Source organism: Caretta caretta, chromosome 5 (assembly GCF_965140235.1).
Source record: "Caretta caretta isolate rCarCar2 chromosome 5, rCarCar1.hap1, whole genome shotgun sequence".
NCBI lineage: Eukaryota > Metazoa > Chordata > Testudines > Cheloniidae > Caretta > Caretta caretta.
Genome location: NC_134210.1, coordinates 107,979,629 through 108,006,913, shown reverse-complemented (window position 1 = coordinate 108,006,913; position 27,285 = coordinate 107,979,629).

Sequence of the window (27,285 nt, the reverse complement as noted above, 5' to 3'; positions counted from 1 at the left end):
TTTTCCACATCAGTTAACAGAGTAATTGACATGTTGACCAGCACTTGGTGGGACTGAGACATGCTTCCCAGTGGAATTTCCTGATATTTGCACAGCAGAGGAATAGTGTAATTCAGGATCTTGGGTTCAATTCCAGACTCTGGAGGGAAATGTGCTCTAGTGGGCACAGACCTTTCTACCTGCTTCTCCTTGTCTCACTCCAGTCTCTTCCACACCCTTGGCTTCTCTTCCCAATCCTAATCTCCTTGACCAGCCACTCCTATTCTCTCTCCTTGGGGCTCCCTGCCCAAGTCCCATCACTCCCAATCACACACTCACTTCTCCCATTCCCAGTCTGCTTGCTCAGCCAGTTTCAATTCCCCTGCTCTTGTCTCCTTATTTTTTCTCTCTCTCTCTCTTTTCCCTCTTGGCCTCCAGCCACGTCACACACATATACATATGTATCACTGCCATCACTGGTTCTTAATCCTAGGCTAATTATCTAATCTGCCTTCCATTCTTCCCCTGTTCCTTGTCCCAGTCTCTTTTCCCAGTCAGTCCCAATTCTCACCAGACTCCTTCTCCCAATCTGCCCCTTCTCCTGCCCAACTTTCCCCCCGTCTATCTTGGAATTAGAATGCTTTCTTCTGCATGCTGGCCAATAGGATGGTGGTGGTTCTTTATGTGCGGTGAGAAAGGTGATTAGTAACATTCAGATGCCCAATGCTTTGGAAGTGGATGGTGGAGGGTCATTGAAAGCACAGGAGAAACATATGCCCTGCTCTCAGTTCCAATGACTGATCTCACCCTGTCCTAAAGCAAGTCCAGCTTTGCCTTGTAGCCCTGGGCTGGAGCATGGTCAGATGTTCTGTGGGCATGGTGCATGTACAGTCTGATCACATATAGAAGGTGAAAGGAACCAGAACATGCTCATGTAGGATGGAATTGTCTGAAATTTTAGCTGCTAAACTCTAAGAAGAGTCTACTGAGCATGTGTGAACTGTGATCTTTCAAAGGTTTATAACTTGCCAGTATTTGGGCAGACTTGCACAGAAACAGCAAAACGTACATCCCTGAGGTGGGAAGTATCACTCCCGTGCTAAATGTCAATTTTGTATCCCAAAGCATGGGGGTATATTGGACCTTCTCAAATAAAAGCTCGCATTTTTTAAAAAAAAATATGGAAAAATACATTGTTTTGCCAATCTCATTCCCACAAATAGTTAAATTATTTTGGCTTAAACTTCCTCCAACCCCGGGGGTGGGGGGGGAGTCAGCCTGAGACAGATAGCTTGCATGGGAAATTTCAGTCCAAACAATTAAGTTTTGGCAAAGTTATAAGCAACTGAAAACATGGTTGAACTGTCAGACAACCTTACTAATAGGCGGTGCTACCAGCCCAACCTATGATGATACTTAGCACTTATATGTTGTTTAAATTTTTCAAAACATTTTATTAACATAAATTGATTCTCACAAAAAGATCTGGGAGGGAGCTAATTTAAGTTTAGCCATCTTCTATAGATGGGGAAACTGACAGAAGAAGGGGGAAGTGACTGGCCCAAAGGCAGAAATTGAATCAGAGCCAGAGTTAAATTTAAGGAGTTCCTGATTTATTGCTCTGTCTGAGCCACAAGAACATATCCTTCTCCTCCTCCCCTTAAATTTAATAGAGAATAGACTCACTACTTTAAGTCCCTATTTGCTGTCTTCCTGTCCTAGAATTCAGCCCTGAAGTATTCTTAGTCAGACAAGAGAATGCAAACTTGGCGAGTCAAATATTTCATAGCTTTTTAAGGCCAGAAGAGATCATTAAATCATCAAGTCTGAACTCCTCTATATTACAGCCTGTTAAATTTCACCCAGTACCCCTATGTTAAGGTAAAGCATTTCAGTCCCCCAGAGAAAATTAATGTGTGCCTCAGAGAACAGGAGAGACCAACTTCCCACCAGTGCCTGAGGCCTCTGCAATGCCAGGGAATTGATCAAGTGAGATATGTCCAGATGATCACAGTAGGGGAAGGATAAAAGGAAAGAAGACAAGAAAAGAAAAAAAGCAAATAAAGATCCCAAAGATCATTTCCTGACCCCAAATCTTGTGACAGTTTGACCTTCAGAATATGAGCAAGATACAACAGCCAGGCATCTAAGGAACAGGATTCTCTGCACCACCTCAGAGCACTAGTCCACCCCAACCAAACAAACCTATAACAATGCCAGAAAGGTGGCCCACCTGTGTTACCAGTTTTTAATAATCTAAAGCATCAAAACATGGGTGGGTCTTTGGTACCAGGAATACACCTAGTAAAGGATGATATCACTTATTTAGACCAAATGATGGTAGTTACGAAGCTGTGAATTGGCAGAAAGGAGAGTTGAGATTTTCTCCTAGAAGAAATATTTTGTTTTTGTTATGCAGTAGGGTGGTAAGAAACGAGACTGGATTAAAAGCAAATTACAAATATGTGACAATATTGGCAGACTGAACAGAAGATTTCAGTATCTTGGTGAGAGTAATGAGCAAAGGAGAGAGTCCCTGAAAAGCATTCTGCATTATTCAAGTATTCTATCTTGATGCAATCTGGAATGCATATGTAGCAGTTAATAGACACTTTAGGCACTGGTTGGCTAATGATCTAGCTAGGGACTAGAGAAAAAATATAACGTGTCTGACTTCCAAAATTAACAGTGGGAATTTAGCACAATGATAACTGTTTTCCTGTTTTGTTTCCTTTCGTTAACCAGAGTCCATAAAGACTCAGAGAAGTTGTGCACTTAAATTTGATTTTCAAGGTTTGAGGCCTTATACAGGACACACCGCAGAGAGGCAGGCAGTTGGGCTGTGTATCCAGGAGTCATCAGTGCAGTGATAAGGCATAAAGTGATGCATCTTTGCAGAGAGGAGGAAAATGTATTGGTAGGCTTAGGTCTATGTGGCTTATATGATTGCAAATGATTATGCATACCCAAACATGACCTGTGACATGTAGAAAAGGCTGAGCTGCTACCAGTTGCTTGGATTGCAGTTGGACGATCACCAACTCTCTCTCCATCCCATTGTCCTGGCTACCATCTCCTTTTCAGCTGCGTGGACTTGCAGTATTATTGGTGCCAGTATTGGAATTCCTATGTGGAACTCCTCACATGCTAGGTTGTGTTTCTGGTACTATCTTCATGTTGGGAGCCTGAGATGAAGCAGAGCCAGCTGCAGCAGACTGGAACATTTATGTGTCCTGGTGGGCCAGAAGCTGCCCACATCAATTCAAATGCTTCTGCCAGCCTTCTTATGCTGTGTCAGTCATGAAAGAGTCATTTTGCATTTTTTCTTTAAAAAATATTTTCTATTGACATTGGTCTTTGCTAAACTTGCTAGTTGTTGCTCTTCTCTCCAGGTTTTGTCCCCTACCTCATCCTGTTATTTTCTTCGTCTGTCACTTTAGCATCCAAGTTGAGTTATCTTGTATCTTCCAGTAGTCCCTGAATGTTCTTCCTGATGCTAGTGTGTCTCTCTCAGTTCCAATCAGTGAGTTGGCTAATGGCATCCATGTAGGCATTACTAGAGGCCATGGAACCTCCTAAGTAGGCAAAATGGTGTCACCACATCACGGGGGTCACAGGCAGAAGGTAAAAGGTGTGTGTAAAAGGGAAAGGTCTAGTTCATAGATGGGAAGAGAGCTGCCAGCGGCATCTGTGTCTTTGGCCCTGATTCAGGGAAGCACTTATGCATGTTCTTAAATGCTTTCCTGAATAGGAATGCTTTCAAATTGGGGTCTTAATTAGAGCTGACCACAGTAGAATACTCTATTGGTACATTTTTATAAAAGATGTTATCAATATAATATAGTGACAGCTGCTTCCTCTTAAGCTCAAGTCTTGAAATTTGGTTGGCTCATTTATTATAGACTTCTAATACAGGGAAAAAAACCAGAAGTCAACAAAAGATCAGTTGTCTTTATCAAATTCTGATAGTTCACATGCCCTTACATGAGAATAAAGGATAGTTTACAAAAATTGATTAATGTTTTCATGCTGGACTTGAGACCTCCAGCTTGGAAAAATGAAGGTCATCTGAGGTCACCTATTCCATTATCGTATTTTAGCCAGGAACATTTATGTAAGTTAACTGGGGAGGTGGTTGCAAAACTTCAGTGATAGATACTGCCCTAGAGCATGTTTGATCACGAGGTTGATAGTAGCCTGTCAGTAGCAAAGCTTCAGTGCACGTATATAGTATCCTTATTCCATATGTAGCCAATATAGCACTGTCACAGCTTTTAAGAAGGAACAGGCAATAATATGATCTCACAATACTCATATAACTGGTCTGCCAACTTTACAGTACTGTAAGGTATGTTGAAATCACCTCATTACATTTTTACGTCAAACATAATCAGTGTAAATTGACAATCAGTGTATTTAGGTGTAAGGCATCACTGGTTGGGTTGGGGGGACCCCTCAATATATCACAGTTCCTTATTTTCAATTGAAATAATAAAATTAAGTACTATGGCAACATTCAAGAGTTCATCAATGCTCGCTTAACAGCAACATTTGCCTTAAAGGCAGATTATCAGCTAATAAAAAATTGAATAACATCATCATCATCAAGGGACCTGTACTATCACTCATAAATATGTGTGGAGTGTTGTCAGGGCCTGCAGATTCCTGCCAGTGGATGGGGTTACCAGAGGAGAAAAACAGTGGAGTTTCTCTCTTTTTGGAACCACTGAAAGACCTTTACTTCCGATCTGTGGGGTCATAACTGGATTTTGAGGAGCAGAATGGGGGGTGGGAAGAGGAGAACCAAGGCAGCAGTTGCATTCCAAGTATACCTCCTTTCACAGGTGTAACTGCCTATTTGTATTTACATGCGTAGTTCAGAGAGAGGGGTGTGTGTAGTCAGCAGGGGCCATGCTGCTGGAGGTGATTCAGAAGAGAACAGAGCAGAACAGAAGAGGTGGCCCTAGTGTGGCAGTGGAGCTCCCTTTCAGAATCCACAGGTTTGGGAGACTAGCCCCCTTATCTCTTCCATGCCCCTCAACCACTTCCCTCCGCGAGAAGGATGAGTTAGCTTTAATGAGGTGAATTTTGTAGAATTGCCTTATCCCTCTGCTTCCCTTCTGCTGGCTTTATTGTGGGAAGGTGTGCTATGGCCTTGAGTCATAACAAATTTCAAATGTGAGCTAGCCTCTATAATATCAGAGGTAATTAAGAAAAGATAGCTGTGAAGGAGAAGTGGAGACACTGGAATCTGTGGAAGCTAGAAATGTTGGCAAGAGAATTGGGCCATTCATTCTACTTGGAAGGTCAGTCAATTAGTGATTATGTCCCATGCATCTTCTTGCTTTGTATAGCATTATGTATCTCTCTTGATCAAAAGATTAAGACTTGTAAAAGTTCACTAGTGTCAAAAATCAGACACAGAGTTGGGCATTTACCCTGTGCTTCAAGTCTATTTGGATTGTTTTTATTTTATATCCTTTATTTGAAGGCACAGTTGATGTCAAAAAATGTCCATGGGTCTTGGTTTGTTTGTTGTTGTTGTTGGCACACAGTACATTTCTACTATGAATAATGATGTACAAATCGAGGTCAAAGTCAATTCTGTATTATTTAATAGACTTCAGTTTGTGGGTTCAGCAAACATTACTGTGTGTTAACATATGCTGATTGATTTTGGAGTACTGAGAGGGGCTGACAATCAATTAGTCTTTTTTTATCAGGGAAAAGCAAACCAGGAAAATCTGAATCTGAATCTTTCCTACACCAGCAGATGTTGCTTAGGGCAGGAAAAAATGAAAGTATTGTAGAGAAGTCAGGTTAGCTGTAGACATCCGTTTGAAAAAAAGCTGGTGGCAGCCTTAGTTGTATCAGAAAAAAAGTTCTGCACAGCCATGAGCTGACTGGGGCTCTTTCCGAACATGGAGGGATCTGTGACCGTGGCTTTCTTGATTCCCAGAAGCCAATTTGGGCAGCTGTAATGGGAACTAAGAATAACCTGTCATTTCTAGGAAAAATCTGTTTTATTTTTTTCAAAATGTCCACAGTTTTTCTTAAATTCTGTAAAAAGTTTTGAATTTTATATTCGGGGCTGTTTTCTGAAACAAAAGGAATAAGTTTCTCGCCATTGTACTTGCAGAAACAGACTTGAAAATGTAACTGGAAATAAACCAATGCAAACCAAATTCCAGGATTGAAATTTGAGCTAGCCAACATATTTTGATCAAAACTTTTTAAAAATAATCTGGAAACTTTCACAAAAAGGGTTTGGGCTTCTTAAAATTTTCTGGATTTTCCTTTAAAAATTGATATTTCATCATTTCAGAACAGAAGGAGTACATGTCTTAGAGTTGTGATATCTGGAAAGGTGGTGATTTCAACAACTTGTTTTCTGTACCATTGATGTTTCTTTCTATTCCACAGCTAGTGCCTATATTTTCTTTTCTGTTCTCCCCTTCAACTTTTTTTTAAAAAATGTGTGTGATCTTCTGCACATCGGAGACTGAAAGGCTGTTTTACCATGGATTGCTGAAGAACCAGACTCAGGGATGATGAATTGTGAAAGATTCTCTCAATTTCTGAGGTTGAATCTGTTTCAGTTTTTCTCTTTGTATAAATAATTTGATGATCATTGGAGCAGAGGGACTGGAACCAGGGTGTCCCTCCTCCCAAGTGAGTGTCCTACCTACTGGGCTATAGAGTCATTCTCACATGCTTTCTCTGGCCCAATGACTATTCAACTATTTTATACAAGTTGGAACAGCTTCAACAGGAGAGACTGAGAGAGACCCTCTCCAGAATATCTATAGCCTGGGGGTTAGTGCGCTCATTTGGAAGGGGAGGTAGCCAGAGATTCAAGTCCCTGTTCCAGAGCAGGGATGCATACCCCAGGTGGATGCCCTAATCACTTGACTTTTGGGTATAAATCACGATCCATCGTCTACAGCCAAGCTCTGCGATACAACCGCATTTGCTCCAACCCCTCAGACAGAGACAAACACCTACAAGATCTCTGTCAAGCTTTCTTACAACTACAGTACCCACCTGCAGAAGTAAAGAAACAGATTGATAGAGCCAGAAGAGTTCCCAGAAGTTACCTACTACAGGACAGGCCTAACCAAGAAAATAACAGAACGCCACTAGCCGTCACCTTCAGCCCCCAACTAAAACCCCTCCAACACATTATTAAGGATCTACAACCTATCCTAAAGGATGACCCAACACTCTCACAAATCTTGGGAGACAGGCCAGTCCTTGCCTACAGACAGCCCCCCAACCTGAAGCAAATACTCACCAACAACCACATACCACACAACAGAACCACTAACCCAGGAACTTATCCTTGCAACAAAGCCCGTTGCCAATTGTGCCCACATATCTATTCAGGGGACACCATCACAGGGCCTAATAACATCAGCCACACGATCAGAGGCTCGTTCACCGGCACATCCACCAATGTGATATATGCCATCATGTGCCAGCAATGCCCTTCTGCCATGTACATTGGTCAAACTGGACAGTCTCTACGTAAAAGAATAAATGGACACAAATCAGATGTCAAGAATTATAACATTCATAAACCAGTCGGAGAACACTTCAATCTCTCTGGTCACGCAATCACAGACATGAAGGTCGCTATCTTAAAACAAAAAAACTTCAAATCCAGACTCCAGCGAGAAACTGCTGAATTGGAATTCATTTGCAAATTGGATACTATTAATTTAGGCTTAAATAGAGACTGGGAGTGGCTAAGTCATTATGCAAGGTAGCCTATTTCCTCTTGTTTTTTCCTACCCCCCCCCCCCCCCAGATGTTCTGGTTTAACTTGGATTTAAACTTGGAGAGTGGTCAGTTTGGATGAGCTATTACCAGCAGGAGAGTGAGTTTGTGTGTGTATGGGGGTGGGGGGGATGTGAGAAAACCTGGATTTGTGCTGGAAATGGCCCACCTTGATTATCATGCACATTGTAGGGAGAATGGTCACTTTGGATGAGCTATTACCAGCAGGATAGTGCGTTTGTGTGTGTGGTTTTTGGGAGGGGGGTGAGGGGGTGAGAGAACCTGGATTTGTGCAGGAAATGGCCCAACTTGATTATCATGCACATTGTGTAAAGAGTTGTCACTTTGGATGGGCTATCACCAGCAGGAGAGTGAATTTGTGTGGGGGGGTGGAGGGTGAGAAAACCTGGATTTGTGCTGGAAATGGCCCAACCTGATGATCACTTTAGATAAGCTATTACCAGCAGGACAGTGGGGTGGGAGGAGGTATTGTTTCATATTCTCTGTGTATATATAAAGTCTGCTGCAGTTTCCACGGTATGCATCCGATGAAGTGAGCTATAGCTCACGAAAGCTCATGCTCAAATAAATTGGTTAGTCTCTAAGGTGCCACAAGTACTCCTTTTCTTTCTCCTCATTTTGGTGCATCTAGCCCTTCATTTCCTTTGCTTTTATTAAAAATATCCTAAATAAAACATTTTGTTTGACCCCAAAGAAAAATTTTCTGACTCTTTCAATTTTCTGAAAGTTCTGAAAAATGTTCTGAAAAATGTTGACACAAACAGCAAACTGGTTTTGTTTTGGTTTTTTTTTTTCAATTTCTTGAACAGCCAGCAAACTGAAAAATAAGTTATTTGCATACGCCAATGGTCATCATTCACATGTGATATTTCAGAAGTGGATTTTTTTTAAAAAAAGGAAATCTAAACAGATACAGTAGAGAAATGTGATCAGTTAGGGCAAATTTTCAAAATGAGCCTCTGAAAATTCACCCACTAAATGTGCAGGGAATTCTATTTGCGTATGTAAAAATGGCATTTGCATGTTCAAAGGAGCATTTGGGTTTGTAGCCACTGGGAGGCCTCATGAAAAGGAAGGGGAGGGCAACATATGAAAACACTGGTTCAAGTGGATTTGTTCTGAGCTTAGCTCCTTCCACTGGTCAATTGGCAGTTGATTACAGAAACCAGGTCAAAACACCTGCTTTTGTAAAACAAGCAAAAACTCTAGAACAATACATGATAATAGGAACATTATATATTGGCAAGACTGCATAGTCTCCTTTATTACCCAGATGGAGTGATATCATTGAAATAATAATTTGGGGGTGGAGAGGGGTTCCTTTGGCAGGCTGGCTTTTGCTTAGTCAATTTATCTTGTTGATAGTTGAAAAAACAGACACTTTCTATGAACAATAGTTGGCAACTAGATCTTGATACTGAGGATGCTATATTGCACTAATGAGGTAATAGATGCATGATGTGGGATCATCTAATATTAATGCTCCTTAATAAATAGCAGTACCCTCTGCCACCCATATTGATGTCCTAATGCCACTTTGGGTAAGAAATGTTTTTGGAGCAGGAAAATGTATCCATTTTATTTCATTTTAAATAAGATCTCCTATCCAATCTTGTTTAGTAAAATATAGATGGTTTTGGCTGGACAGCATGCCCTGTGGAAGTCTCAAGAACAGAAGGGAAAACAAGATGGATGTGATAATTTTATAAGCTGCATGAGACCAGGGCCATTGTGGTTATACATGGATGCAACTATAATGGCATGTCCATATAGTTTAAATTAGGGCTGCACGAACTCTTTGTCACAAAACGAAAAACCCTCAGATTTTTCCCTTTTTTATGTTTGTGTATCTTCATAGAAAATGCACTGAATCCTATAAATCTTTACATACCACTGCAAAAGATTTTTTTTTCTGGATGTGAGCAGAAATTTTAATAGTGATTTTTGTGGTGCATGTTTGAGTTTTTAGTGTCCTTCGTTGGCTTTTGTCATAAGGTTGAAATCATACCATTTTCCTTCAGAATCCTCGACTGTCTGAACCCAGCCTTTGAACTAACAGGTGTCAGCACAAACAATTTTGATAAAAGAAAATGTTTTTGATGGCCATGATTCTGCGATGATGTGTCACTGAAATTTTGCTAAGACAAAATATCATTTAATCAAAACATCATGAGAGTACAAGTGGCTTTTATGTTGCTTGATGTGAAAAATATCTGTCGTCAAAAAAATGGGAAGCAAAATTATGGGGGGGAGGTCATGAAATTGCTCTCCCCCACATAATGGGGAATGGAGTTAATTTTCATGAGCATAGATTGTGCAGAGAATCTGAACGTAATAAGCAGTACTCTACATCTTCTCTAATGTAGTATCATAGTTTTTTAACGGGTCTTTCTACCTATTCCCATTATTGGTTACTATATACATTTTTTCACATGACTAGGTGGCAGGATAGTTTCATAATAAATAATTGAAAATCTTAGCACTTTTCATACCTGTTTGCCGGAAAGGGGAACATATAGCCCTAAGTACTATGATGATCAAAAGGGGTTACACTTCAGAAGAACAAATAATTATGAATATTACACATGCAACTTTTGTCTGAGACTGAGTTGTATTTGTTACTCAGAACATCACTGAATTTGACACCACCACAAATATCTGGTATATTGCCCTTAATTTTGAATCTTGTATCTTGAACTGTATAGTAGTATAATTGTGTTACAGACACTTAAGCGTATTTATTTGACACCCAATTTCATGGCAGGAACCTATGAACAAAGGTTCTCTGTAATCCTGAGAGAACAAAGTTCCTAACATTAACAAGATTAATGATCTACAAAGATTAATTTGCGGGCAATGGTAAGGCAACACTGGCTGAAGTGTTGGCAGTACACAGATGACATCTAGTTCGGCCATCTTTATATCAAACTCAAAGAGCACCATCTCTCAGCTTCCTTAATGGTTGCCCAGAATCAGCCTTTGGATGCAGAGTGGCTGGGCAAAGCTGAACCCAGGCAAAAACAGGGATCATGTTGATAGGAAGAGGGAAGTGCTTTGAGGAACATGCTTCCTTTATAGCATCTTTCATACTGAGAGCATCTGCCTGCAGAATGGATGGCAGCCTTGGGGTCATTTTGGACTTCTCTGTACTACTGGAAAACAGGTTAGTCTTGCAGGGCAGGCAAAAATCACCCAATTCCATGCAGGGCTCAATATCATATTTCACCCTATTGTATAAGTCACTGACCTGGCCACAGAGATCCATGCAATCCTGACTTCATGCCCAATTTCCTCAACACAATATATTTAGCAATGAAGTCACACACACACGTAAAATCTCCAGATGATACAAAAAGCAGCAATCTATCTGCTTAGCAGCATAGATCGCCAGGAGCACATCACCCCATTGTTTCTCTTTCTCTGCACTGGCTCTCCATTGAATACAGTGCTCAGTTCAAGGTCTCCATCCTGCTATTCAAAAGTCTACAATATGGTTGGATCTAGGTACCTCAGAGATTGCCTCTTCCTCTGTAATCATGACCTCTGACTACAACTATGTTCTACAGCTGCTCCGCCTGGTCCAGGTAAGAGGGCTTTTCCTGCACTGGTGTGGACCTAAATAGTCCCCCCTGTCTTCCAGCCATCTGAGGCAGGGGATGAGTCTGTGTCCCCATACTGATCTGATCTGAAGCTCCCACAGCAAGTCACTCTCTGGCTAGTTAGTTTTAAAGGAATCACACTTTTTCTTACAAGGCTGACAACAGCCCCCACTGCTTAATGTTCAGTGAGATAACCTTTTTGGTTCCCCTCAATACGGTCATCTAATAAAAATGACACACACATAGCTCCCTCTATCACAGCTGTGCACACAGTCTCTTTCCCCCAAAATACAAATTAGCTATTTCTGCTACAGACTCGGGATGGGGGAAAGAGTGAGAGAGACAAAGGAAGTTTGTTGTTGTTTTTATTTTAAAATACTCAGGAAGCACTCTGATACTATGGTGATGGGGGGGGGGCTATATATGTACCTAGATAGATAAATCAATTTAAAAAAGAATTGAAAAATAAATGTTAATATATAATTGACTCACAGCCATATTGCCTCTGGCAACATGCTATAGAAATGGCATCATGTGATCTAAGGAAGCCGAACACAGATTTTAGTAAGTAACACTTCACATTTTATAAATGTATCCCTATATATTTCAAATGTTAATTGGGATTATAAATCTATGTACATTTGGTTGACTCTGGTCTCTGTTTTCGTGACAGTAACCTAGTGTTATATTTTAAAGTTACACAATTAAAATGACTAATCAGCAGGAGGCAGAGTAGTAAAATTGTATGTTAATTGTAAAATCATTAAAACCAACACTTGCTCTGACATGTGACTGCATGAACACTGGGGGGGGTAAAGTGCCAGCAGCACTTCTTCTGACGCTGCATATGTAATTAGAAAAAGCCTGCTATCTCCTGTCAGTGTTTTCTACCTAACGGTAGGGTATGTTTTCCATCTCTTTTCTTAATATCATATTTTCAAGGTATTTTATTAGTACTACCAATAAAAACCAGTAGTCTAGAATTAATGGGGAAAAACAGCTAAATGGTTATGAATTTATGTATAGTACAGAGAATAAAATGGAAAAATATTATTTTGAAAGTACAGTTTGGGGATAAATATTTAAGTGTTGATTTTGATGACAACTCCTAAGTACCTAAAATGATTAAACCTAACTTCAGGGGATCTGTAGAAATCACCACAAGTATTGTTGTTACAATGGAACCCTCTTCTTCCCAGCAGGGAGCAAAGGCTGCATGAATAGAGAGAACAATTTGCAGATTAATGTAAAGCAATGGTAAATGAACAGCACACATTGTTTAAGTGTGACTGGACTGTCTCACCTATCAAGGAGACTAGTGCAATTTTACAATATGAAAAGACCAGACATGGGCAGAGGAAGATGGAAAACGTGTGGGTTTTTTTGTTTTTTAAATCACCAGTGGTGCAATTCTAAAATAAGAGTATGTGAATTTGTGATTCATCTCCAAATGCATGGAGAGATTCGTAACATTTTCCTGTTAAAACAAGTATAATAATTAAAATGTGTTTTTGTTTTAGTCGTACTAAGCTGTAGGAAGTCGGAAAAGGTGTGTTTCTCTCAACTGCCTAATTATTTTCTCCTCTGAACAATGAGAGATGTGAATGAAAGAGGAGGAAGGAAGAATGGTTTTGTGGTAAAGGCATAAGAAGTTGGGAGACCTATATTGCTTTTATGGCTCTTCCATAAACTTATTTTTGACCTTGTGTAAGTCACTGAGGGCCTGATTCGAAGCCAAATGTACTCTGCATTTTCCAATGATGTGACAAATATTCATGATTTGGTCACCCTCTCTGAAGCCAGCTTGTGGTGGTGGTGGTGATTCTGCATCTGTCCTTCATTTCATGTGATCCTGGATTATGTACAGAACAATTTTGCTTGTGTGCTGTATCAGGGAGATGATATGATACTTACTACATTCTGTTATGTCAGTTTTCCTTGTTAAAGGCAGAAAAATCCCCTTTGTTCAGTCCTCTGGACAGTTTCTAGTCATCCATACATCACTACAGATTTTTTTTAAAGAAGATCAGTATTGTATTTGCCAATCTCTTTTAACAATTCTGCAGGTACATTACCTACCTCTGGTGCTTTCTCAGGCCTCATTTTCATAATGCATATACCATTTCCTCTCGCAGGTTTGATGGCTCTGGCTCTGTATTCTTTTTTGTCATCCTGTATTACAACTGGCTCAGGTTAGGCATGTAGACTGGCATGGTAATCTCTCTACCTCCATTTAATATCATCCTCAGTGAGAACTCTGCCATTATGACCTTTTTAATGTTTGTTTATGGGAAAAACCTCTTGGTAAGAAGTCTGGCCGCTTTGAACATACCTTTTTTATTATTCCGCACTTTAGATAGCTACCAGCATAAACTAATCACCTTCCATAGCTGACACTCCATAAACTTTCTTCCCTGGAAAGATCCCACCCTTGAGCTTTACAGATGGAGGAGGAGATGGGTCTGTAGGTCAGATTTTTAAAAAGCACTCAGCACCCAGCAAATCCCATTGTTCTGTAGTTTTAATTATTCCTAATCCAAGTCTCTTGGGTCCTCATACAGCGAAGTATTTATTTTCTATGTGCGTACCTTCTAAGCATATGAGTATCCCTACTGAAGTCAGTGGGGATACTTATGCTTGAAATGAGGCAAATGTTTTCTAAGTGCTTTGCTGAATCTGGATGTTAGGCTTTTTTCTACACTGGAAATGTCCTTACGCATTTTTCCCAGTGGGTAACATTCAGCTGATGCTAGTGCCAGAAGAAGCCTTAAAGTGTAATTGAACTGAATGGAGAGGTTCCTATTGAGTGCAGTGGGTCTCTAGGTGAGGCTCATAGACAAGGCACAGATACGTTTTGCCATTTTTTAATCAAAGCTGCTCTGAGATGACACACCGATTAAAAACGTCTGTGCTTTGTCTACACAAGCACTTCCATTAGTGGTGCACTGCCTGTTGGGAACAATGAGTGTGAAAACTTCTAGTTTAGATGCAACATTATGAAACAATTAAGCTTGAAGTTTGAAATACTGGAGTGCAAATAACTTTGAGCCAAGAGACATCAAAAGTGAAGAAGACTCTTACAATTAAGTGATGAAAATGTAGATAAACCCAGCATGACAGGGATGAATCTCAGCCTGGAATTCAAAATTAAACCATTTGTGAAAGTAAGACCACTTTGATTTGAGTCCCAATTTTTGACAGAATTTTACCACGTGCTTGATTTAACTTGACATCAATGGGATCTAAGCACATGCTTAAGTGTTTTCCTGAATTAGGACAATAGCTGGAGAAATTAAGGTACAAAAATCTAGAATTATGGTCACATTCACTCTCTTCCAGAAGTTATGCCCACCAGATACACAAGTCTACCATTATTGGGGCAAGTAGAAATAGTGTGATTGGCACAAAGTATAAATAATAATTTATTTTTAATTAAGTAGATGTAATCTCAAAATTCCTACTTATCAGACCTAATTTATTTAGATTTTCCAGTAGAAAGACAATTTATGAAACCGCTCTACAGAGGTGAATCTTCATTGTGAATCGCTATCTCACTTATACTAAAGTTATTTATAAAGCTTCCTTTCTCCACTTCAACCCAACTCCTCATTGAAGGACTCTGGGAGCTCCACATAATAATCAAACAATTGAATATACATTGCAAAACATTTTAAGAGACTACCCTTCCTCAACAAACAGCTGCATTCATGGGGTCAAAAACAAGTAGAGGTGGTGGTTGATGAAAGCACCTTTAGAATAAAGGATTCTTAAGTTGTGTTTGAACTATATGGAGCATTGGAATGAGATGGAGTATTTCATGCAGGAGTCAGTTTTAGAGTGTATGATCGCAACCGCCTCGTCACCTGTCAGTTTAGGATCTGATCCTGCTGCTGCTGAAGTAAATGGCAAGACCTTATTAACTTCAATGAGAGCTGGATATAGCCCATAAAGTGAGGTTGTGCTCTAAAAAGTGACTATGCAAATTACACCCTATTACCCAGCAGCTGTGATCCTTTTGTGTGTTCTGTCATATCTTCCCCTTCACTATTCTTCATTATTTATATTATGATAGCTCCCAGAGGAGCCAGTCAAGATCCACTTGTTCTAGACCAGGGCTGGGCAAACTTTTTGGCCTGAGAGCTACATCGGGTTTCGGAAATTGTATGGAGGGCCGGTTAGGGTAGGGGGGCGTGGCCCACCACATCATCTGCCCCCCCGGGCTCCTGCCCCATCCAACCACTCCTTCTCTCTGTCCCCTGACTGCCCCCCTGCCACCCTATCCAACCCCCCCTTTCCTTCCTTACTGCCTGCCCGGGACCCCTGCCCCATCCAACTACCCCTTCTCCCTGTCCCCTGACTGCCACCTGCTGCCCCATCCAACCTCCCCTCCCCTTCCTGACTGCCCCCCTGGGGACCCCTGCCCCCATTCAAACCCCCTGTACCCTGCCCTCTGACCACCCTGACCTCTATCCACCCCTCCACCCCCTGACCACCACCCCCAACTTCCCTGCCCTCTAGCCAACCCGCCCTGCACGGTAAGGGGGCAGAGAGCAGCACCGAGCACTGGGTCAGGCCAGGCTCTGCAGCTGTGCTGCCCGAGGAGCTCACAGCCCCGCCACGCCGCCCAGAGCATTGCGCAGCCGAAGCAGTGAGCTGAGGCTGCGGGGAAGGGGGAACAGCGAGGGAGGGACAGGGCACTAGGGAGGGGCAGGGCTGGATGTGGCCTGCAGGCCGTAGTTTGCCCACCTCTGTGTTAGACACTGTACAAACACCTAGGAAGCCACTGTCCTTGCCCCAGTGAACTTAAACTTAAGTGACAAAAATAAATTTGACTTTTATCTTTCTGAAAGCACGTCAGAGCAATGGCAGATAAGAGAAAGTAGGCTGGATTCTATTGCTTTGTGTGAATCACCAAAAGAACTGTTTATTAAGGGCTAGAATGGACTTACATGCATAGTCCCATTAACTTCAGTAGGGCTACATTTGTATGAATAAAAGTTCACCCACATGAGTAAGGGTTGCAAGATCTATCCATATATTCCAGTCCAATCCCTTATGGTAATAGGATGGTACCAGCCTAAATGAGGGCATAATTTGGACTGCAGAGCCTTCATTGATGCCTGAGAAGCAAAGAATCCAGTTTGATTTTTTCCAGTTGTTTATTGGGATGACAGATGGGAGAGAATATCTTATTTTCTAAGCATGTTTGACATGGGTAATGTTGAGAGACCAAAAAAGTGAAAGTCGCTCTTTTCAGAGTCATTCTGTAGAGTAGATCTGTGCTTTAAGAAATAACGCAAGGATCCTTCTACAATGAATGATGTCTTAAATGGAGATACCTATCAGATGGGGTTACACAAAGAAGTCTTGTGTGGTCAGAGGAGGACCATGAAAGTAAAACGTACATGGCTGAGGGTTTTTAGAAAATAAGTGTCTAAACTTAGGGTTTTAAGTGCATAGCTAGGTGCGTAAATATAAGTGGATTGATTTTTCAGACATTCTGAGCATATTTGCACCTCCTACTAAAATGGAAACACTGACAGAAAACAAAAAGTTGGATAAAGAACAGAGCCTTACTGTTACCCTTGAATGAATGTGCAGAATGCTGTACAGTGACACAGCCATGATTCCCAATAACAATGAAACGTCCATAAGTAAATTTTCATGCCACTTTTATAAGTTACACTAACGCCGTTATGTTTGATGCATATTCAGTAGGGGATTTTTCCCTTCTCCTTATTTGTATTTGCTCATCTCACTAATGTTGGAGTGTCTTTTTCCTATAAGTTAGTATATCAATGATCTCAACTTATTATATATGTCAATTCGTTACCATGGTCCTTTTGTGGTTAGATAGCACATTTGTTGTTTCGGTCCTATCTGGTTCTTTCGGTTTTTTCCAAGTTCTAAGTTGTAGTGTATCTGTTAAATTTAAAAGGGTATGAACTTAGGAAAGCCCCTACGCCAAACTGCTTCAATGCATCCTCTATGTTAAAGGTCACAGTCATACATGTACCTTATGCTTTAGCTCCATTTATCTAGGTGAAAGATCCCATACATATGTATGCTAACTCTGCCTTAGCTTACCATACAGGAGGTATGGCCTGCAGGTCCCTTATGTTACAGCCAAAATATACCCTAATATAAATCTATTATAATAAAACAAATAACCAAACCTATAAGAAACTTATAAGGAATATATATATATATATATATAATATGTTTCTTATAGGTTACATATATGAGCAAGCAGGCAAGCCTTAAATGTATCTCATGTACCTGTTATGTACATCATTTTGTTGCCAGGACAGTTCTGTGGTTGAATTATTTACCTGTGCCCTTAAACTCTATTTTCAGCTCTCCAAATACTTGGAGATTTCCGTTGGGTCATTTATCTTTCAAAGATCATAGGTCTCAAGCCTTATGCTAACTTGCTGAAGCTAACATCTTACAGGATACAGGCCTGTAGGTTTCTTGCATTACTGCTGAATATGATGCAAAGCAGAATATAATGCAAAGAAGTAAATATAATGAAGGCAAGCTAGTCCACTGGGCAACAGATGACAGTAGAAAAGATATGGAACATCCTGAAACTGAATTCATGAAAATGGAATCTCAGACATGTGGGGCTGGATGCTCTATTGGTATAAATTACCATAGCTCCATAAAAGTCAATACAGCTATACTGATTTGCACCAGTGGAGGGTGTGGCCCAGGGATATGAACCAAAAAGGTAGAATATCTGTATAAAAAGATAGTCTCTGCAGGCATAAGAAAATCTAAAGCCAACATAAATGGTCGTAGTGTTAACTCCCAATGGATGCTTTCCCTGTATGGTTTTGAACAGTGAAGTTCTGGAATGGATTGGATTTGAAAGGAGGTAGATATCTGGGAATGGTTTGATTTTATCTTTGGTTTAGAGAATGAACTCTAAATAAGGGAATTTGTTATCTCTTTATAAGGGCAGTCAAGTTATTAAAAAAAATTATCTTGATTAATCGTGTGAATAATCGCGCTCTTAAACAATAAGAGAATACCATTTATTCAAATATTTTTGGATGTTTTCTACATTTTCAAATATATTGATTTCAATTACAACACAGAATACAAAGTATACAGTGCTCAGTTTATATTTATTTTTGATTACATATATTTACATTGTAAAAAACAAAATAAATAGTATTTTTCAATTCACCTAATACCACTACTGTAGTGCAATTGCTTTATCATGAAAGTTGAACTTACAAATGTAGAATTATGTACAAAAATAACTGCATTCAAAAATAAAACAGTGTAAAACTTTAGAGCCTATAAGTCCACTCAGTCCTACTTCTTGTTCAGCCAATCACTCAGACAAACAAGTTTGGTTACAGTTGCAGGAGATAATGGTGCCCACTTCTTGTTTACAGTATCACCTGAAAGTGAGAACAGGTGTTCACATGGCACTGTTTTAGCTGGTGTCACAAGATATTTACGTGCCAGATGCACTAAAGATTCATATGTCCCTTCACGCTTCAATTACCATTCCAGAAGATATGTGTCCATGCTGATGATGGGTTCTGCTTGATAACGGTCCAAAGCAGAGTGTACTGACACATGTTCATTTTCATCATCTGAGTCAGATGCCACCAGCAGAAGGTTGATTTTCTTTTTTGGTGGTTTGGGTTCTGTAGTTTCTGCATTGTAGTGTTGCTCTTTTAAGACTTCTGAAACCATGCTCCACACCTCATCCCTCTCATATTTTGGATGGCACTTCAGATTCTTAAACCTTGAGTCAAGTGCTGTAGCTATTCTTAGAAATCTGACATTGTACCTTCTTTGTGTTTTGTCAAATCTGCTGTGAAAATATTCTTAAAACGAACACGTGCTGGGTCATCATCCGAGACTGCGAAAACATGAAATATGTGGCAGAATGTGGGTATAACAGAACAGGAGACATGCAGTTCTCCCTCAATGGGTTCAGTCCCAAATTTAATTAACACATTATTTTTTTAACTGGCACCGTCAGAATGGAAGCATGTCCTCTGGAATGGTGGCCGAAGCATGCTAAACATTCGTATGCCCCTTCATATCTAGCAAGTAAATACCTTGCAGCACTGACTACAAAAGTGCCTTGGAAAAGCCTGTTTTAACTTTCAGGTGTATCTGGTGTAACATTGTATCTCCTGTCAATTTGTTTTAGTGGTTGGCTGAACAAGAAGTAGGACTGAGTGGACTTGTAGGCTCTAAAGTTTTACATTGCTTTATTTTTGAGTGCAGTTATGTAATAAAAAAATCTACATTTTTTAGTTCCACTTTCACGATAAAGAGATTGCACTACATTACTTGTAGGAGTTGAATTCAAAAATACTATTTCTATCATTTTTACAGTGCAAATATTTGTAATAAAAATAATATGAAGTGAGCACTGTACACTTTGTATTCTATGTTGTAATTGAAATCAATATATTTTAAAATGTAGAAAAACATGCAAAAATATTTAATTTCAATTGGTATTCTACTGTTTAACAGTGCGATTAATCACAATTAATTTTTTAAATCATGATTAATTTTTTTGAGTTGATCGCATGAGTTAACTGCAATTAATCGACAGTCTCTACTCTTTATGTTATAGAGCTTGAGTGACTTGAAAACACTTTGGATATAGCCTTGTTTGACGTTGTGAGAATTGAGTGATTACTGACATAATGTGTGACCTTAGGCAAATTCCATAGCTTCAGAGTTTTTGTTAAAGGGTATCAAGAATATCCAAGCTTACAATAATACATATTTTAAAAGCAAAACAAAACCCAAGAGTTTTAGAAGGGAGATAAAACATCATGCTTCAGGGTATAAGCCAAACTGTAGCTGATGGGGAGTGGAAGGGTGGTGGTGGGTTGTAGGAAAGCTTTCCTGTGTGCAGATTATTCCATAACTGCCTGGTGCAGATTTTCTTGTACCTTCCTCAAAAGCATATGGTACTGGTCATTGCTAAAGACAGGACACTGAATGAAATGGACCACTGCTATTGTCTGGTATGGCTATTCTGGAGTTCCTATAGAAGTGCGAGTAAGATAGCTTGTCTCTTCTATAGTTTCACTCATTTTTCCATAATAGTAACTATCTGGTATATTTTTTTCTTGTGTGCATGTATATATGGTGCTTCCTGTTTAAATAAACATATACATTCATATTTTGCAGGTTCTAAGTTGGAATGTTGCTTGTAAATAGTTTAGTTTGATCTGCGCTCCAGATACATTCACATATATGAGAAAGGACATAGTGGAAACATTGGAGAAGTCCACTCTGCTTTCAAACATTATATAAAAGTGACAGCTACCCACAAACCCTCTACTTGCAGGAGAAATCAATGACACTTATTTTGTTTTCCTAGAGTGTTATATTGGGTTCAATGTCTCTATAGGATATAGCTGATAATTCACTTTTAAAACATAAGACTGTATATATTAATTTTACATGCATTAAAAGCATTTACATAGATGGAAGTATTTTTATTTTGTAGCAAATATTATTTCTTTCCTTTGAAATACTGTAGTAATTAAGTGGAATGTTTACATATTCTGTAAGTGCAGGTGAGTAATATCTGAGGTTATATTTTTTTCAGTTTGCTTGTGTTGGAACGCACAGATGTTATGGGCTTAATAAATTCATTGCCAGCCTCAGAAGATCATGGAGTCTTGGTTGGCCATACCAGGTGGGGATAATTCACATGGGGTTGTGCCAGGTATTCCTTTAGTTATCTGAGGAAATAAGAACCTGAGATGGAGGTTTCATTGGTGAGCTAATAATGGATCATTTATAAGAGAGTATCTTTTTGTTAAGATTAAATATATAGGCCACAGTGCACAGCTGCCAAAATAAATGGCTCCATGATCAGTGCTGCTCTCACCTACCCAATTGCATCAGGAGATGAGACAGATTTAAGACACAGCTTTCCAGGACTTTACAATGCTAGATTAAGATTCTGTAACATCAAAACATGTTTTGATTTTTGTTTTTAAAATGACATCAGCTAGATAAAATTATTCCATTGTTTGTGCTTTACTGATTCTTTGTGAGCTGCAAGAGCCAGCCATTAAATATTTTAGAGATTTGGTCTCCTTTGAGCTGTTATTTTATTGTACTTCCCTCCTTTATGATATTGACTAAGGATGGGGCTTTTTATTTTAGTGCTTGGCATATTGGAGCATATGTTGTGAGACTGGGGAAGTTGAGCTGTGAAACTCAAGGCCTGATTCTGAGCTCATTTATACTGGTATAAATCTGGAGTAGCTCCACCAAAGGCAATGATAAATGAGTGTAAAAAAAAGTGTAAAAGCTAGTGTAAATGAGATCAGAATCAGGTACTTATTTGGAAGAGTGAACTTTAGCTTTATCTCTGTTATTGCTTTGGAATTAGGATTTATAGCTGTTTACTCTGGTTCTTGCTCTCCTGTTTTTTTTTCCTTATCTATTTTTTAATCAAGTGGTCTGTGTGTGTGGGCGAGTTTTGTTGTATAATTAGAATTTTATGATTTTTTTTGTGCATCCCTCCACTGTATTGCCATCTGTATAGCAGTATTGAAATGCAAATATATAGTTCTTTCTAAAGTGATTTATCAAGATAAAATTTAAGTGGTGTAACCTGACAAGACAGTGAATGTGTTGTATTCAATAAGAAAATATAAATTTGTGATTGATAATTCTGAAGAGCGCTATTAGCTCAAATCGATTACAGTAGCCCTGGATAGTCTATTATTACTATCAATTATTTGCATTACAGTAGCACGTAGGTGACCCATCGTGCTAGGCCCTGTATAAACACGTAGGACTTGTCTACATGAGGACATCCAGGAAATCTAATCCAAATCAAGGAAAGGTGTGAATTTGAAAGGGATTAGTTAAACTGCATTAAATCTCTGTGTGGATGCTGTTATTCAGAATTAAAGTAGCCTTAATTTGGTTAAATTTATTTCAAAGTGAAGTTATCAAAAACAAGTCTTTCCATGGGATTAATTTTGGAATATTCCAATGAATATGGAGACTTTTGGATACTGTTCCAATTTGAAATCCAACAGTGAAAGTGCAAGAGCCTAATTCCAGGTTCTAATTTACTGAAGAAGTAATTTGAAATAATATGTTGCAAGCCATTCCTGTAACACTGGAAGTTTTGTTTATTGTTTTGCAATACATGAGTTGGAAAATAGATATTATATTAGCTTCTGTGGGTGTTTGGGGAGAAATGATCATTAGTATTTATTGTCAATAGTGTGTAACAGCAATGAAGTCAATAAGACATATTCATGACTCATTCACCATTTTCCTGAGAGAATATTCTAAAACCCAAATTTTTACATTTGGGGGAAATATCTCTGTATTTTCATGCTAATTTCTAATTCCACTTCATTTGGGATGTAACCACAAATATAGAAGCATTTTTCCCCACATTTTCCTATTATATTATTTTTTGGAAAATAATCTAGAGCATCCATGATTTCCAAAACAGAAATCATACCTAAATGAGAAGGGGAGAGAGAGAGAGATTGCTGGAGAAGGTAAGGAAAGCTCTTACCCACAGGAGGAAAATAATCTCTGATTACCTGGAACTCCTTTTTGATGTAATCTAGTCAGACTCTGTGGCATGTGTTATACAGGCGGTCAGACTAAACAATAATAATGGTCTATTCTGGCTTTAAGATCAATGAATCTATAATTTAAAGAAATAAAAAAAAATGATTTTTTTATTTACTATATCTGGAATGTTTAACAAAATAATTCACAAATCTCAAATGATTTTTTGCTGACTTGGGATAACATTTAAGAGAAATTGAATAAGGAATTGGATTGCACTCAGACTATTCATTGGAAATTTAAATGTGTAGATCTTTTAGAGAAGTAGGCTTCTCCATCTCTTGAAATTTCTAATGATAATTGATAAACATAAGTGGATATTTTTCTTTAATGCGTTGAGGACATCTAACTGAATATGTGAAGTCTATGTCTCTGCCCTTAAGAGATTTCTTTCTTGGACAATATTGTTCCAGAAACAGTGTCACTCTGGATTTTGTTTTGATCATCTATAGGCTTTAGGTTCCTTCACCATTACTATGTTTACCAATACAGGCATTGGACAGGCTCTTACTGTACAGCTGTGGGAAACTACCTCACTGCCGTTGATGAAACAGCAGGTTGCTGGGAATATTGATAGTTCAGACCCTGACTATGCAATACTTTTCATCTCTCAGTACACAGGATGTCTCTGATTTTAGTCCTAGATTTCCTTCCTTTGCCCACAGACCTAGTGTTCCCTCACTGTTTGTTATTGCAACTTATTGACATCCCAAATGCTGAATCATTAAAACAGATTCATAGGGAAATGTTTTTATGTACAATAAATTAATACTACATCATTTAAAGATGCATACTGTTTTTCTTGTCTTCCTCGTTTTGGGCTCTTTCACACTGAGTGTCTTACAACTGTGCTTTAGAGAGACAAAGTGGGCAAGGTAATATCTTTTATTGAACCAACTTCTGTTGGTTAGAGCGAGGAGTTCAAGATACAAATAGCTTTTATTCAGGTGTGGGAAAGATTCTCTGAGGATGTTTCTACACAGCAAAGAAAAACCACGCTGTCCCATGCCAGATAACTCGGGCTCCCAGGGCTTAGGCTGTGGGGCTGTTTCATTGATGTGTATATGTCTGGGCTCAGGCTGGAGCCTGGCCTCTGGGACCTTCCCACCTCACAGGGTCCTAGGCCTGACCACCAGCCCGAGCCCAGACATCTACACAGCAATGAAACAGCCTCACAGCCTGAGCCCCCCGAGCTTGAATTGGTTGGCATGGGCCAGCTGCAGGTGTCTAGTTGCTGTGTAGACATACCCTGAGAGTCACGGCTAAACAGGAGGTGGAACACTTATGTTTAGCATAAGTGTTAGCACATATTCTAAGGGACCATTCAATGTGCAGTGGCCCTTTAACACCTCTGCAGTCGTAGGAAAGAAAGTGGGGGGTTGTGGGTTACAAATTGTTGTAATAAGCCATAAATCCAATGTCTTTATTAAGACCATGATTTTTAGTGTCTAGCAGAGTTGTGAATTTAAGCTCCCGGGCTCGTCTTTTGAAAGTGCTGTGCAGGTTTCCTTTGAGGATGAGGACCGACAGACCAAATATAGAGTGATCACTTTGTGAACAGTGTTCAGACACAGGTGATAGGGTGTTTTCGTCTCTTATTGTTTTCCTGTGTAAGTTCATTTGAGAGTGTAGTGATTGTCTGGCTTCACACATATCATTGTTATTGGGTCATTTAGTGCAGTGAATGAGGTACACCACATGTTGTGATAGGCATGTATAGGATCCATGGATCTTGAAAGGTGTACTGTGCTTTGTCATATTCAAGTATATGGATTGTATAGGCCAAGTCCTTATAAGTAGCTATAGCTACATTTCCAGATACACAGAAAATGTGAGAGGCCTCCTCTCCATACTTAACCTTGCACAGTATCATGAGCATTAGGGTTGTCATCACCTGCTGTCTCTCATGGGTACCTTATGCAGGAAGGTGAGAGAAAATGGGAGAAGCTGTGAATGCTAAGAACATTAAGAAATTTACAGATTGAGAGCAAGCAGTTTTCTTGAGAATGAATGCAATAGCAATTTGCTGAAAAAGACCAAGATGATTTGATCTGGATCCAGGAACCAACTTTTCTAAATTATCTGGTAGATTCATAATGGAAGCAATTTCATTAGCAGGGAAATTGTCACTTAGGTTTCTAGGAATTTGGGGTAATAAATAAAGGCCTGATGCAGTGAGGTGCTTGAACACTTCCTGCCAGATGCTGTGTCCGTAAATCCCATTTACATCAATGAAAGCTGAAGGTGCTTAACAGTTTGCAGGATTGACCCTAAGATTAACAAGAACTACCTATACGCTCTGGTTTACTGCAAATGGATGGATCTGAGTGGCTGTGGCTGCACTGTGCTGTCTATCTGTCATAGGTATTTCTATAGCTCCCACTAATATAGTACCCAAGACCCCAATCCTGCAATGAGCTTTGTGCAGATGGAAACCTGAGACCACACGGAATCCCATAGAAGTCAGTGGGGCTCTGCATGAGCACAGGTGTCTGCCCACATGGAGCTCATTGCGAGATTGGGGGTCAGGAAGGAGACTTACGTCTAGATGTCCATAAAAGACTTCATAGGGGACTCTGATTTTTACCTATTCCAGCTTTTAGAAAAACTCTGCTTGTTTTCTTTGCTTTTGTTTGTATACATTTTTTATGATGGGAAAGCTTTAGCGAATAAATGGGCCTTTTAGCATGCTCTAAAATCATTCAGATTTTGGTTCAATCTGATTTCCTCTGGAAGCTCATTCCACAGATGAAGCCCCTAAACAGAGATAGCTTTATCTCCTGCTTTCATGAGCTATGGTCTTGTTCTTTGATGAATTTTGCTGGTGTTCTGAAGAATTATATAGAAGTTTTCCAGAGAATTTTGCAGAGCATGTAGTGGAAATTTCAGTGTAAGCAGACTACTCTTCAGGTTCAGGTAGTGATTTTTATACTGTGTGCATTTGGTACCTGAAGTACGTGACAATTGAACTACAGTAATATCCTGTCTACAAATAATAACGTATTTTGTACTGAAGGCTGTAATGCAGGATAGATCATAATGAACAATTCTGCCTCCAATTAGGGTTTCAGGATGTATAACAGAAGTATCAAAATTAGGAAAAATCTTGGTTTAAATGGACTATTAATGCCTAATTGGACTTTACAAAAAGGTTGGACTTTAGAATGGATTATTCTTTCCACAGGAATTGAATTATGTGGAATAAGTATTCCTAAATTTCACCCATTACAGTAAAGGTTTTTCTCAGAGGAAAAGAACAGCAGTTTATCGATATAAAATGTTTTCGCCCCAACTTTTGTAGTCTCTCTCCACTTAATTTGTATTCTAATACAGTAATTCATTTTTAAATTTCAGAGGAGAGGTGTTGTTTTAAATTGGACCAGCATGGAAAAATAATGGAATTTTATATAAGTATAATACAGCTTCTTGACTCTGACTTCATGGACAAATTAAAGTGGCACTGATTAAAGGGAAAGTAAGTGGAGGGAAAGTTCATGTAGTATTAAGACATTGTTCAACATGAAAGAAGTCAATTGATATTTTGTTTGTTTCCCAATTAAAAATAACATGTCTGACATCTACCCAACCAGTGTCATAACTAAAGAGTTTTGTACTTTGGGAATGCAGATTATAATAACAGATGAATGAAAAGAGCTTGTGATTTTTGACTCATCATAAGGTATATTGTTCTGTCTGCCTCTAGGAGTTTTGCTGTCAATCTCCTTCTTTTTCGTGCAAAGTAGCACTTAGTTCTCTCTCTCTCTCTCTCTCTCTCTCTCTCAATTTCACTTTCTTTTAGTCCAAGACTGTAAAACACATGCTCAAGGCATATTTTGCGAGAATTAGAGAAACAGTCTTCAAGGTGAGAACATTGTTTTTTCTACCATTCCAGAAATCTTATTAACCAAAAGAATTCCTCCATTTCCCCCAGTGTATAAAAAAGACAGCTGAAATAGCAGTAGGTGGATTACTGTAGCAGTTGTTATAATACTGTTACCAAGTCCTCTTCTGGAGGAAAGATATAAGATTTCTTGTTTAGGGCCCAATTCTGTTCCCAATTAATTAAATGGTAACACTCTTGTTTTTAATAGAAGCACGAGTGACACTTGATTGCTTTGGCCAGATTCTGATACATTTACTCCATGACAGGCCCTGATCCTGTGAAGATTTACATGCATGCTTAACTTTACGTACTATGAGTAATCTCACTGAAGTCAATGGGACTTCTCACAGTATGTAGGAACAACCATACTGGATCAGGCCTGAGGTTCCCCTAGTCCATCTAAGTACCCTGCAG